Here is a 13,721-nt window from a genome sequence, read left to right as displayed (position 1 = left end):
AAACTAAAACTAAAAAAACTTGAACTCTGTGAAGCATTTATATGGGCTCTAATCTGATGTGCTGTTAATTTGTGGTTTCTGAGGCTGGTAACTCATGAACTTATCCTCTGCAGCAGAGGTAACACTTGGTCTTCCTTTCCTGGGGTGGTACTCATGAGAGCCAGTTTTCATCATGTTTGATGGTTTTCATGACTGCACTTGAGGATACATTCAAAGTTTTTGAAATTTTCCGGATTGACTGACCTTCATGTCTTAAAGTAATGATGGACTGTCGTTTCTCTTTACTAAATTGAGTGGTTCTTGCCATAATATGGATTACAACAGTAGTCGAATAGCACTATTCACTGTGTACCAACCCTAGCTCTGCACAACACAACTGATTGCCTCAATCACATTAATAAGGCAAGAAATTACACAAATTAACTCTTGACAAGGCACACCTGTTAATTGAAAACCATTCCAGGTGACTACCTCATGAATCTGATTGAGAGAATGCCAGAAGTTTGCAAAGCTGTCATCAAAGCAAAAGGTGGCTACTTTGAAGAATATAAAATATACACTTATGTTTAACATGTTTTTGTTTACTACATAATTCCATATGTGTTCTTTCTCAATTTGGATGTCTTCAGTATTGATCTACAATGTAGAAAATAATTAAAATAAAGGAAAACTCATTCTGGTGAATGAGAAGGTGTGTCCAAACTTTTGACTGGTAGTGCATTTCACTGCTAACTCCTTCCACATTTTTCAACGTAATCACTCCATTCAAACACCATCATTGATATCATTAATAATTTCAGAGATATTAGCTGGGTTTTTTTAGGTCATTTTTTCCCATTCAAGCAGATGATGGAATGTCAACAAAATCCCACATTTTCACACTTTTTCAAGCATTTTCAAAGCTTATCTAGTCATTCATGCTCCCAGATAGAAACTCCATTCAAAATTTGAAATATTCCACAATTTATCTACATAGGTCGCTTTCACGTGACGTCACATTGCTGCATTGCGAGAGCGCGAAATTCAGATGGAGGGCAGGAAGTGAAGTAGCTTAATTACTGAGGATCTGCCGTCTGAGAAAATGCCTAGGTTTTGTGTAGTTTACGGCTGCTCCAATCGTTTTAACCGAGAAAAGGAAAAGGGGTTTTACAGAGTACGAAAGATTGTCGTTCACAAAGGTGAGAAATGTAAAAAGCTCACAGAACAACGCCGTAAAAAGTGGATTTTAAACCTACGTCTGCGGTCGGGAGGAGCAGAGTCTGCTAATGCCCGTGTCTGCAGCGACCACTTCGTCAGAGGTAAGTTAGCTCGCTAACTCGGTTTTTGTGCCTGTGTTTATAGCATTAGGTTGTCGTTAAAGGAATAGTTCACTCTAAAACAAAATTCAGTCATTATCGACTAACCCACATGCTGCACTTTGAGGAATAAAAAACTACACCAGACTTCTCATCAGCATGTGGGTGAGTTGATAATGACTGAATTCTGTTTTAGAGTGAACTATTCCTTTAAATGCCCATTTACTTAGTAATGATTATGATTAAGTTACCAGTAGTCTAATATGGACTTCATTAGGACTTTTTAGGCTGCCCTAGGCTAACGTTGTCATTAAGATGTGTTGCGTGTTTGTTGACATTATAGCCGCTACTGCTAGCTGCTAGCATCTTAACACACAATATAAGAAAAAAAACTCACCCTGGCGAAGACCAAATGATAATCGTCGTGGAGCCGCTTGGTACCGAGGTTGTGGACCCACCCGCTGACAAAAAAGTGATATGCCTCCAGACTTCTATAGGCTTTCATCTGCTGTTTGGTTTAGTAGGATGTCTGAAGGACCAGATAGTTTGTGATATCAACAGCCTTGATTGTCGGCAAATCTTTAGGTTCTGTCGAAAACTCACTTATCTTCATGAGATACGGGTCAGGTCCAACATATTTGTTAATTAATTGCTTGTATCTTTGTCTTGGAACTGGATCTAAATCCGTACAATACAGACTCTGCAACGGTTTCCTCCATAGACATATTCTCCCTGTTTACTTCCTGCCCTCCATTTGAAATCGCGCCACCTTCGTGTGTCATCATAATCACGTGACTGAAACCCAGCTATTCAAGGTTGTATTAATCGTTCAAATCCCATTAAAACTTTTGAAAACATTATTTAAAATAAATGAAATTAAAACTGCAAGCAGTGATGAACGGGCCCTCGACCCAAGTACATTGGACTGCGGCGCCATCGGAGGGCGCACACATCCTACCTAAATAGGATACATGTCACCCAAAACACAACAGTGAAATTTGCAGTGACTTCCTGTGTCCAGTGGGTGGAGCTATGGATATGACACAGTATTGATGCATAGTCGTATTCAGGGCGAACCCCTCTACATGTGTGAGCAATTTGGTGTAGATGGGAAATTGTATGTTGAAGTTATAAGGACTTCCTGCTTTATGGCGAAGGATCAACTTTGAATGAAAATGGCCGACTTCCTGTTGGACTGAGGGTTTCGGTGCCTGGAGGTATTTTGTGCGTCTGGTCATGACATGTATGTATACCAAAGTGCGTTCATGTATGTGCATGTAGGAGGCAGGGTTTCAAGTTTGAAATATTCCAGGGGGCGCTATAGAGCTATCTTTTCACTTAACACAGTATTGATGAATAGACATATGCAGGCCCAACCCCTCTACATGTGTGACCAATTTGGTGTAGATGGGAAATTGTATGTTGCAGTTATAAGTACTTCCTGCTTTATGGTGAAGGATCGAAATTGACCGCACTGCCACGCCCACCAGGTACAACGGAGGTGAAAGCTTTTGATAACTTTTCATCTTCAAGGTCTGAAGATGATCCTGTGTGAATGTGAAGTCTGTGGTGTTAAATCTGTAGGACGAGTTCGTTAAAGTACGAGGCAGGAAATGGGTAAAAACGGCGGCGAAATCTCAACTTCGAATCAAAATGGCAGACTTCCTGTTTGACTGAGGGTATGGGTGTTGATTCTTGTTTTGTGCATCTGGTCATGATACATATGCATACCAAATTTCGTTCATGTATGTGAATGTAGGAGGTGGAGCTTCAAGCTTACGCGCCCTTTACAATCCTCGTGGGGGCGCTGTGGTGCCATCTTTGCACTTAAAAGGCCCAGACCCATATCAGATATCAATGTTCATGACGGGTTATGGATCTCCCAAATTTGGTGTTTGTAGGAATTTGTCAAATGGGAAAAGGCATTAGGGGGTGCTACTGAGCTGTTTTGCAGCGTCTGAGGGCAGTTGTGGTATCGAATTAACGTACTCATGGGTTAGAAGCTACGTGCCAAATTTGGTGAGTCTGCGAACATCCTAAAGTCCTGTAAAAAGTGTCGGAAAAATGAAACTCGCCGCACGCCATTCAAGATGACCGACTTCCTGTTGCGGCAAAAATTCCAATAAAACCAATTTGTGGCTAAATCGATGAGACCTATGAGTCCTGTTAATTTCATGACGATCAAAAATGATTTGCGCACAACTTTTTTACGTTAGGTGGCGCTATGGAGTCCCCTGGCCACACCCACCCACAATCATGTTGAATTATTTTCACCAGATGTGACGTATGTTCTGAGTTTGGTGAGTTTTGGGGTATGTTCAGGCTGCCAAATATGCAATCGTTTGGTAGGAAAAAAATAATCCTTACTGATACAATAGGTCCTCGTGCTGACAAGCGATCAGGCCCTAATAAAATATTTTCCAACTCTTCTCCCTCCTCCATACATTCTCATAGAAACTCCATTCAAACTGTGAAACGTTCACAGAGATTAGGACTTTCTCACATCATTCATACTTTTTGCACAGTTGCGGTTCAAACATTCATAACTTTTAAGCAATTATCAAGAGGTGGAATGATGACAGTCAGAGTGGAGGAGCCACCTGACAGAGTGGGGAGGAGCTTCCACAATCTTCATTCCAGCAGAAAAATTGCATCAGCTTGTAGGAAAACTTGTGCTGGTCGCAACAGTGGGGGCAATCGGACAAAAACTTTTGACTCAGTGGCCTTTTATATGACAGGAACACTCACCAACTGCTGCATTAAATCCCATTAAAGCTTGGGTATGTAATTCGGTTCAACAGCATTTTTTTTATCATATTTGTATAACATTTCTTAACATCCTGACAGCAATCAAAATATCAAATGATCTGAAAAAAAACGAAATATATCCATTGTCTTTGGCAGCCACAGGGCTGTAAAAACTTCATCCAATCAATTTAACCAGCCCGACAATTTTGTATGGACAGACTACCTGTCAATCAATCTGCCCTTACCTGACCACCCTCCGCACCCTGTGCTGACTCCGCCCATCACTCATTGCGAGTGACTGGCTTTCTACACTAGAGCTATGGCGGACTGTTTACGACAAGAATGGCAGAGAAACTAGAGCCACACTTCTCATCACCAGTGGTACCTACAGCAGCTTACACTGCTGAACAAAGAAAGACTGAACTCGAGAAGGCTACCAAAAAAGAAGTTAGACAGTGCAAGAAGTAAAACGACAGTCAACATCGGAGCGGCTTTTCAGCGATGGCGACAACTGAAGCAGTCAAAGACCTGAGGACGGACGCCATGGTAGCTGTGTCTCTGTTGGACAGGGAATTAGCTTGTTTGTTTTGTTGGGGAAATGTATTATTACTCTGCATTATGTAGTCAACGTAACTAACGTTAGCAGGTTGTAGCTGACGTTAGCTAGCTAGCTAGCTAAAATAACAGACTGCTGCCGTATGAAACATATTTACATGTTATGTCACCATTTACACGCGGGCCAACATTTACATGTACTGTGGATCTAATCCTTATAGCAGTGTTCACACATGCCCGGCTACCCTGGGCTGTTTGGACATTAGTCAGACTGTATGTGAGGGGCGGACTAATTCTTGTGTGCTACACGTGTGAAAGGCCAAGTCCACTGTTCAGAGGTCCTGGGAAGATTACATATATCTGTGAATATAGTTTGCATTGTATTCATGCATTATGTTGTTATATGGTATTTATATGACGTTCATTCATATAGCCTTTGAACTGGATGTTTCACAAATGTGCTGATGTTGCCTATTTCTGTGTCCTATACTTCCAGCCCTTGAAGCGTCAGTTCACAGCAGAACCATGTCCTGATGTTTCCACTATTTCTGCAGTCTCCCTCTGACAGGTGAGTTTAACTTGATGCTGACAGCAACATCGATCAGACCACTTCATGTAATATGTGTCTTTGATAGAGACATTTCATACATAATGTCATAACATTTTTATGCCCCATAAACACATTTAGATGTAACTTTATGTCCTGTAAACACATTTAGTTCTCCATCCTTATCCAGTTTTCTGTAATTATTATAATTTTAGCTAAGATGATGGAACTCCTTTCTCTTAGGCCAAGTACTCCAAGGTGTACAACAAAAAGTCCAGCAAGTAGAGCTTGTACACACTACTGTCAAAATGCATATAAAAAATAATGAGAACAGCAACAACAACAGATGAGCAACATGATTAGGTATTTTTATGGAACAGAGCTCTACTGTCCTCAGCATATACACTCTCAATTGTGAATACTTTAAACATTCCTGGACAAAACTGTACAGATGTCCCAGTTTATATTAAATTAAAAAATCAAAAATGTACCAGCCCTTTATCTTTACATTTGTCTACTTACTGTGTTTATTGTTATGCACCAAAACACAAATTCAAAAGGTTAAAAACTACTTGGCAAAAAATGTGATTCTGATTAGGGCAAGTTACATGCCTGGTCAATATACTGTACAAACACAAATAGTTGTAGGTGGTGTTGATCAGGAAAAAAGCACCAGTTATGTTCTACTTTAGATGCTGACCTGCTCATGTGCAATCCTTTGAGCTTGAAGATCTTCTACTCGACCTATGAACACCTGCTCCTTGACCTGTCGCCCTCACACGTCCACGGCCTCTGCCTCCCCTCATGTCGTCCTCTGACGGGATGATGTGCTTCACTCTGGCGTGTCTAGCTTGACAGCTATCAGTGCTAGCAATGGCTATGTTGGTTGTTTATGTTCAATTTGATAATATTACGTGTTTACTTACAGGTCAATGAGACATCGTAAACTTATTTGTAGTCGGACATTGTGATACAAAATGATGCGTCGATACACTGTCCTCCTCACCGCTCGTGAGGACTTAGACTCCGTCAACGGTATTCGGCAGTCTTCAGACGGTGCGCGTCCATGGTTTGGGGGGAGCGGCTTTGGAGAGAGGCCTGAGTGCAGGGGGCGGAGTTTACTGGCTGGATACTTTAAAAATCTTTCCTGGTCTTGACGGTTTTTCCAACTTGCAGACCCCAGCTTTAAGCTGAGAGGAAAAATATCTGGAGGCAGGCAAACGCATTCATTTTTCTGAACTGCTCCACTAGCCACATTTTTGACAATACACATAATGTTTCACAAAGTGCTCATCAGACTCTAATAGTTTCTACCATATCATTATTTGAGTGATAGCAGTTACTGTTTTTTGGGCCAACACAGAGACAGATTTAACAATTAGTCAGTTTAATACACACAGTGACACACACACACAAATGCAGTCAAATATTCACCCCTTAGCACTCACATGCTCACACAAACACAGTCACAGTATATTTTCCAACATTTTAACTTTATTTAACTATTTATTCATGCCAGAAACTCCATTTAAATATTTAAATGTTGTCAATCATTGATACATAGAGATTCATTTAACTTTTCAGTCCCATTCACAGTATTTAAATTATTCTCACTGTCACATCTCTTCATACTCCATCAGCTCCCTACAGTTTGGCTCACAGCTTATATTCTATTTTGAATCCTTCATTCTTACTCAACCATTAGGAAACTTCCTATTCTTCAGACGCCACTCCAAATTAATTAAAGCCACCAATTCAGTTTGGCCTTAGCTTTTCAACAAACCCTAAATTATTTCACAGTTTTGAGATATTCTGGACATTATTCAAAGTTTTCAAAGCAAGCAGTGCGCATTTGGCTTCAGCCCTTCAAAATATCGTAAAATGTCTGAGAAATTTCATATATTCTTGACATTATTCAAAGTTTTCACAGCCAGCAATGCGCATTTGGCGTCAGCTTCTCAACAGCAGCATTCACAACCGTAAGTTCTTCAGGACTTCCCCTCTCTAGTTTTTAGTCATTCTCTTCTAGTATACTGGAAACACTAGATATTTATACTTAAGGGTCATTATACGAAAACGTGCCATTTACCATTCTTAATGTTTGATTTTCAAAGTACTGTTTTAAAAGTCTTTAAGCCCCTTTTTGGATGAAGTATATCCTTACCTTTCAGAAAAATGTGCCGTGCCATCTCAGGCCATCTTATTTTTTTATTTATTTTCACATATAATCAACATACATATGTGTTTTGTCAACCCTGTTACTGACATATCAGTTACTGTTTGAAAAGGTTTTAAATCCAAATTTAAAACAAATCTGATATACAGTGAAAGATACAACCCCCCTTGTTACACTAAGTGTGTTTACAAAGTGACAATATTGAGGATTTGACTTTTTTCCATGAATGAATATGCTCATTTACAATTGACTCTTTCACAGCATCTTCTGTTTTAAGAAAACGTTATGAAAACAAAATAATAATACCACAATTTCTTTGAGTGGATTACTGGTCTCTTTTACTCTTTACTACTTGATTTTACATTTGTCTTTTCATTTTTTACATTATATTAGAATATTATACAAGTAACAGGGTTGACAACAGTTACCGTATTGGTTATACTGCTTGTTTAAGTTACAGTTATGGCTATAATCAAGTTATAATGGGACATTCCTAAATCTTTCATTCAACATGACTAATCTGAATATTTTTTTTATTAAAATAAAAAGATCTTAATCTATCTAAAAAGATAGATCAGTATAGGTCAGTAACCTCAACAAATTGTAGCCCGCCTATCAGTAGAATAAGTAGAAAAACATGATATTTAGGTATGAAACCTGCAAAAACATGTAAATACTATTGGAAAGACAAGTATATTTTCATGTACACACAAAAGCATGTACTTTATACGGTAACAGGGTTGACGAAAAATGTTATTGGCAGCCATTACTAGCCATGTGGTAAATGTAATGACACCACATGCATGCCGATTCATGAGAGGCTTAAATGTTGTTATATATGTACATTTAAAATTTCAAACAAATAACTTTTTAAAGTATGCTTTTGTGGTAACAGGGCTGACACAATGAGCTCGTCCCCCCCTGTCAGACATTACATAACTCAAAGAAAATTCATTAAAAAAAGAGGACACTCACTTGTTTTTTCACCATCAACTTCATAAAAGGCAGATGATTTCACTACCTGGAATGATGCAACTTTCGGAACAGTCCATTATCTCTGAAGGGGTGTTTTCATTGAAAGTAACAGGGTTGACAACAACCCAGGGACCCGAGTAAATTGTTGTTTTTATTCATAAAAACAACAACATATTAACACATATTAAGAATAAAATCCATTCATGAGTAATGAAACAACACTTGAGGCTTTATATAGGTTTAAGTTTTTATGTGATAGTTTGACTTTTTTGGCCTTACTAGCTAGTAAAGGTAGACAAATCATACTGTGGGACAGGCCATTTTTACATTTTTTTGCAAGATGCTTTGCACAAAAAAGGGTTTAAAACTCTAAAAACAAAAGAAAAAAACTTTTAATTAGTTTGTATGTTACTAGGCTTATCAAGGAAACTAAACTATAAATATACTGTATATATTATTTATTGTTTATTCAGATTTACTGAGCAGTTTTGTTGGAGGGACACAAAATGGCAAGTTTTCGTATAACCACCCTTAAACCACATTACAGTAGAAGATGACAGTAATGGGACTTTTTTTTTGTGGCTCTGCTGAAGTATACACCATTAATATAATGGTTTATAATACAAAGTACACTAAGTTTTGTTGTAGTTGTTTGTCCCTCCCTTTCCCCCCTCTCTTTAGCCCTGGAATGAACTTGATTTATTGTGTTTGTTGGTTTGATTTCAACTTAAAATGTGGAATTGTATGAAAATGTGTTATTCTTACTGTGTGGTGAAATGATAACTGATGCATTTCACTTTCATTTTTTGTCAGTATTACTGTAGGTATGATCCCTCTGCATTGTAGAGAAGTAGTTCTCACTTGTTGTAGAAGTGAAATTTGCTATTTTTGTACCATATCAAATACATTATATTCACTCTGCATCCAGTTAATTTTTTGTAAATAAAGTAAATGCAAACTACAAGTTGCTGGAGGCTTGTGTAGCAGTTAATTTCCCTTATGCAGATTCAAATGTTCTCCTGTGATGGCTTAATGTGTCTTAAAGTTGAGTATTGCGTGACACCACCAGGTTTCTGTCAGTTATAACACACTTTATTCCATGGTATGTTATTTTGTAATTAAAGGAAACAGGAGTTTATCTCAAAGCACATTCAAAATATTTTTTCAGGTCATAGAATTTTTTTATTTCAGTTGAATTGCTTCCCTTTGAAATTGTATTTCTTCTACCAATCCAAGACAAGTTGATAGTTGTTTATCTGCATTTGTGAGTCAGTATTAGAACCACCTGGCTTTGGGAGGTCCAAACTGCAGCGGTTGTTTTCCAACTGACTTGATTCTCATTGTTGGGCGACATTACTGTACATACCTCTCACCTCTCACACTTGTTGGATCACTGGTGTTCATGGGCTGATAAAGGTGTTAAAAAGTCCTACGAAGAGTGAACATAACAATATGAATGCTTTGTCTACCATAGTAAGTGTTTTTTTGAGGGCTGAGGACATTAAGTGTGTCAAAAATGTATTTGTTATTTATTAATATTGACTGTACTTGCCGAACAAGCACTTGCCAAACAAGCATTGTAAAACATAACATCCCATCCGAGCAAACCCTGTTCAAAAATAGAAATGCATACCTTTATTTATCTCCTACTTTTTGCGTTATAATAAATGATGAAGACTTCTCTTCTTGATCAAGATGCTGATTAAACAGCACAACACGTGCACAGGTGTGCCTTGGACTGATCACAATAAAAGGCCACTCTAAAATGCAGTTTTATTACACAGGACTTGATCAAATGCATGCCCTCCAATGGTGTGTGCTCACTTCCCACAAAGTGTTATTACACAGGTCATTTTCATATATTATTTAGACATTCAAAGACATTTAAATATGAATTATTTGAAACTTGTTCATACTTTGCTTGAAAATATTAAACACAATATGGAACATTTGGAATTCTGCCTACAATGCTCATTACTGATGCAGCAGGTCTAAAATCATGCAATTGAATATTTAATATATAGTGTTCATAAAAGTCTTTAAAAAATGAAACAACACAGATGAAAAAGTAATACAAAAGTAAGTATAGTGTTATGTAATGGCAAAGATGATTTATGAAATATAAATTTGGATGATGCTAGCACCATTATATTACATGATAAAAATTTCACAGTTGAAATGTTTACTTCCCTTTGGCTCATTATTGAATCCTCCTGATCACCTGTAAGTCATTAAGACAGAGCTTTCAGAACACACTGTTGTATCTTTTTTTGCAGACACACACTTGTAGTGATTATTAGTTGATTAGTTGGTTAGCCAACAGAAAACATTCACAATCCATGTGGTATGAGGGAGCTATGTGGGGATAGCTACATTTGCCACAAAAGATTTAGTTTTTGTATGAGCTTGTAATTTACATTCAAATGTAAATATTTTGACAGTAAAAGAGGCAACAGTGGTTATATTTGAAATTTATAATTAAAACTTTTGGGAAAATTCAGTTGTTGCTGGAAATTGGCAGCTCTCTCCATTCTGCCTCTCAATAACATGGTCATAGGTAGCATTTACACTGAGGACGCTGGAGTCATGTCCCCACCACTGTTTGAAATGGACAACTTAAATTACCTTGTGAAGCAGCTGGATTTGCAAGATCAGAAGAAAAATTCATCTGAGCACCTATGTCCCCACCACTTTTCAACAAAAAGTGATGCCCTTTAACATAGTCCAGTCAGAACCTCTCCACACACAAGGTGATTCAGCTGCATCAACCTCTCTGGATCATCAAGACAGCTGATCTTCTCTCAACATCATCACCATCTCTCCGATTACTCACACTTTGATAGAGATCACTTCCATCTGATAAGAGAAAAAGACAGACAACAACTTCATTTAAAAGTTCATAAAAAATTCTGTTATTAGTCAATACAATATAAGCATTAACCAATAGTTCATTAATTATTGTTAACAAGAGACATTTGTTAACAATTACTGACTGCTTTTGTGGTATTAATTGTCATACATGGTTGATGAAGATGTTAATCATATGTTTGTCATGAATTTCATTGCAAAGTGATTTGATTAAGGGAAAACTGTTGTAGTAAATGTTGTTTTTAAAGGCAATGATTGTCCACTTGTCCATCCTACATCTTATGACTTGGTCAAGGCTAATCCTTTGTTTATAAAGTTTTGTCCTCATGAAAATGGATAAGCTGTGATCTGCATTACATAGCCTACACGTTCATTAACACCTTTAGCAACTTTAAGCGACCTATTAACTCTTACCAATAATAATAATAATAATAATAATAATAATAATAATAATAATAATAATAAGAGATAGTTGTTAACAGCTACTTAATCATTTTTATTGTATTATAAACTGTTTTAGTTTATTACTGTATTAACTAATGTTCATAGCATCTTTATGAACTTTGAAAATAATCTATAAATACTAGAAATGTTAATTAGTGGTAATTACTATTATGGTAAAGTTTTACCGAAATATTGCTGAATACATATATATACATATATATATATACATACAAATATAATGTTGAAAGTCCTACATGTTCAGACTCTACAGTGCAACTTCAGCTGTGATTACTGGACTTTAACAGAGGTTCTGGTCTGAGTAAAGACCACATAGTTACTATATGTACTATATGTTATATATGTTACTATACTATGTTATATAATTACTATACTATATAACAGCCGTCTTTGCATCAATTCAAAAACATGATGACAACAAGCTTCTGACTCATCTGATTGGCTGCCTGTTCTCCCTCTGTTTTTCTGTCCAATCCTTAAGCCTGTCACCATTCTCTTCTCACAGCTTCACCGAGTAAATGTTGGTGGCTTACAGGAAATTCTGGATCTTTGCTTTGATACTATCTGTGTTGTAAATGTATAGTACTACCGACATGGACTGACTCCAACCCTCTACTGACCTCAGAGTCTTCAGTCTACAGTGTGGACTGTCCATAAGATCACACAGCAACTTCACTCCTAAATCCTGCAGGTTGTTCTCATTCAGTTCCAGCTCTCTCAGATGGGAGGGATTGGACCTTAGAGCTGAAGCCAGAGATGCACAGCTGATCTCTGACAAATAGCAGCCATTCAATCTGGATAAAGAATGACATAACTTTAGAATACAATGATCCAGCTTGAAGTCATTCAATGTTAAATAATCTGTTCAGAGCTGACGATGTGATCTTGAATTTTTAGTTGCCTTACAATGTAACACAATGACCAGTTACAGTAGCTTATAAATTACAATGCATTATAATGACATAATGTATAACTAATATCCTTTAGAAAAAAATGTCAGTGAGTGACCAACCATTATGAAGTATTATGATACTTAACCTAATAAGTCATCATAAAATGATTTATGTGTTATTGTTATAAAGCATAATTAATATGTATTAGTTATTATAACTATGTGCATTACAATACATTATAAGAATGTTTGTAATGCATTAGAGACATATGCGTTATGAGTTACGATTACTGTTAAAAAGCATTATGATTATCTATGACTGCTTTTAACTGTGATTATACATTGCCATAGGTGCATTATAATGCATTACAAGTATTTGATAATGCATTAGAGACATATGTGTCATAAGGAGTTAGGGTTATTTATGCTATTGAAAATTATAAATATGTGTGCTTTTAACTATGATTCAACATTGCTATAAGTGCAATATATGTTTATAATGCATTATAATACATTACAGATGGTCTTCATGGATGCTACTGAAAATAGTCTTCCTAATGCAGTGTAATGTCACCACAACTTATAATATATCATTCTCAGCACAGAAGTAAAAATGGTGTTTGACCTAAGAGCCTCCAGTCTACAGTGTGGACTGTCCAGAAAACCACACAGCAGCTTCACTCCTGGATCCTGCAGTCTGTTGTAGTCCAGTTCCAGCTCTCTCAGATGGAAAGGATTTGACTTCTGAGTTGAGACCAGAGATGCACAGCTGATCTCTGACAAAATGCAGCCACTCAATCTGCATAAAGAATACATGATGTAACTTTAGAAGACAATGTTCTTGCTTGAAATAATTCAAGCACAGAAGTAGAAAAAAAATGGTGCCTGACCTCAGAGTTTTAAGTCTACAGTGTGGACTCTCCAGGAAATCACACAGCAGCTTCACCCCTGAATCCTGCAGGCTGTTTCCATTCAGCTCCAGCTCTTTCAGATGGGAGGGGTTGGACTTAAGAGCTGAGGCCAGAGAAGCACAGCTGATCTCTGACAAATTGCAGCCACTCAATCTGAATAAAGTATAAATTATGTAGATGAAATCAATTTCTAATCCAGTCAGATGTGTTCAGGTTTTAAATGTGTCGTTCAACATTACTATGTCCTAATCAATGAGGTTTTCCCTAGTATTAGAAGAGATTAATTCTGCTA

The 13,721-nt window shown here is 37.2% G+C and overlaps 1 long non-coding RNA gene across 1 annotated transcript in view; it reads left to right on the top strand.

The window, feature by feature from the left end:
- Positions 1 to 1,201: 1,201 nt before the first annotated feature.
- LOC311273516 overlaps positions 1,202 to 13,721 on the top strand; it is a 42,207-nt gene continuing 29,687 nt past the window's right edge. The window contains exons 1-2 of the long non-coding RNA XR_014624672.1: positions 1,202 to 1,298; positions 5,095 to 5,166. This is a non-coding gene — a long non-coding RNA (uncharacterized lncRNA). The remainder of the gene's footprint in view (positions 1,299 to 5,094; positions 5,167 to 13,721) is intronic.

Source organism: Pagrus pagrus (genome assembly GCF_965226575.1).
Source record: "Pagrus pagrus genome assembly, chromosome: 18".
In the NCBI taxonomy this organism is placed as follows: Eukaryota; Metazoa; Chordata; class Actinopteri; order Spariformes; family Sparidae; genus Pagrus; species Pagrus pagrus.
This window is presented reverse-complemented; position numbering and strand designations above follow the sequence as displayed.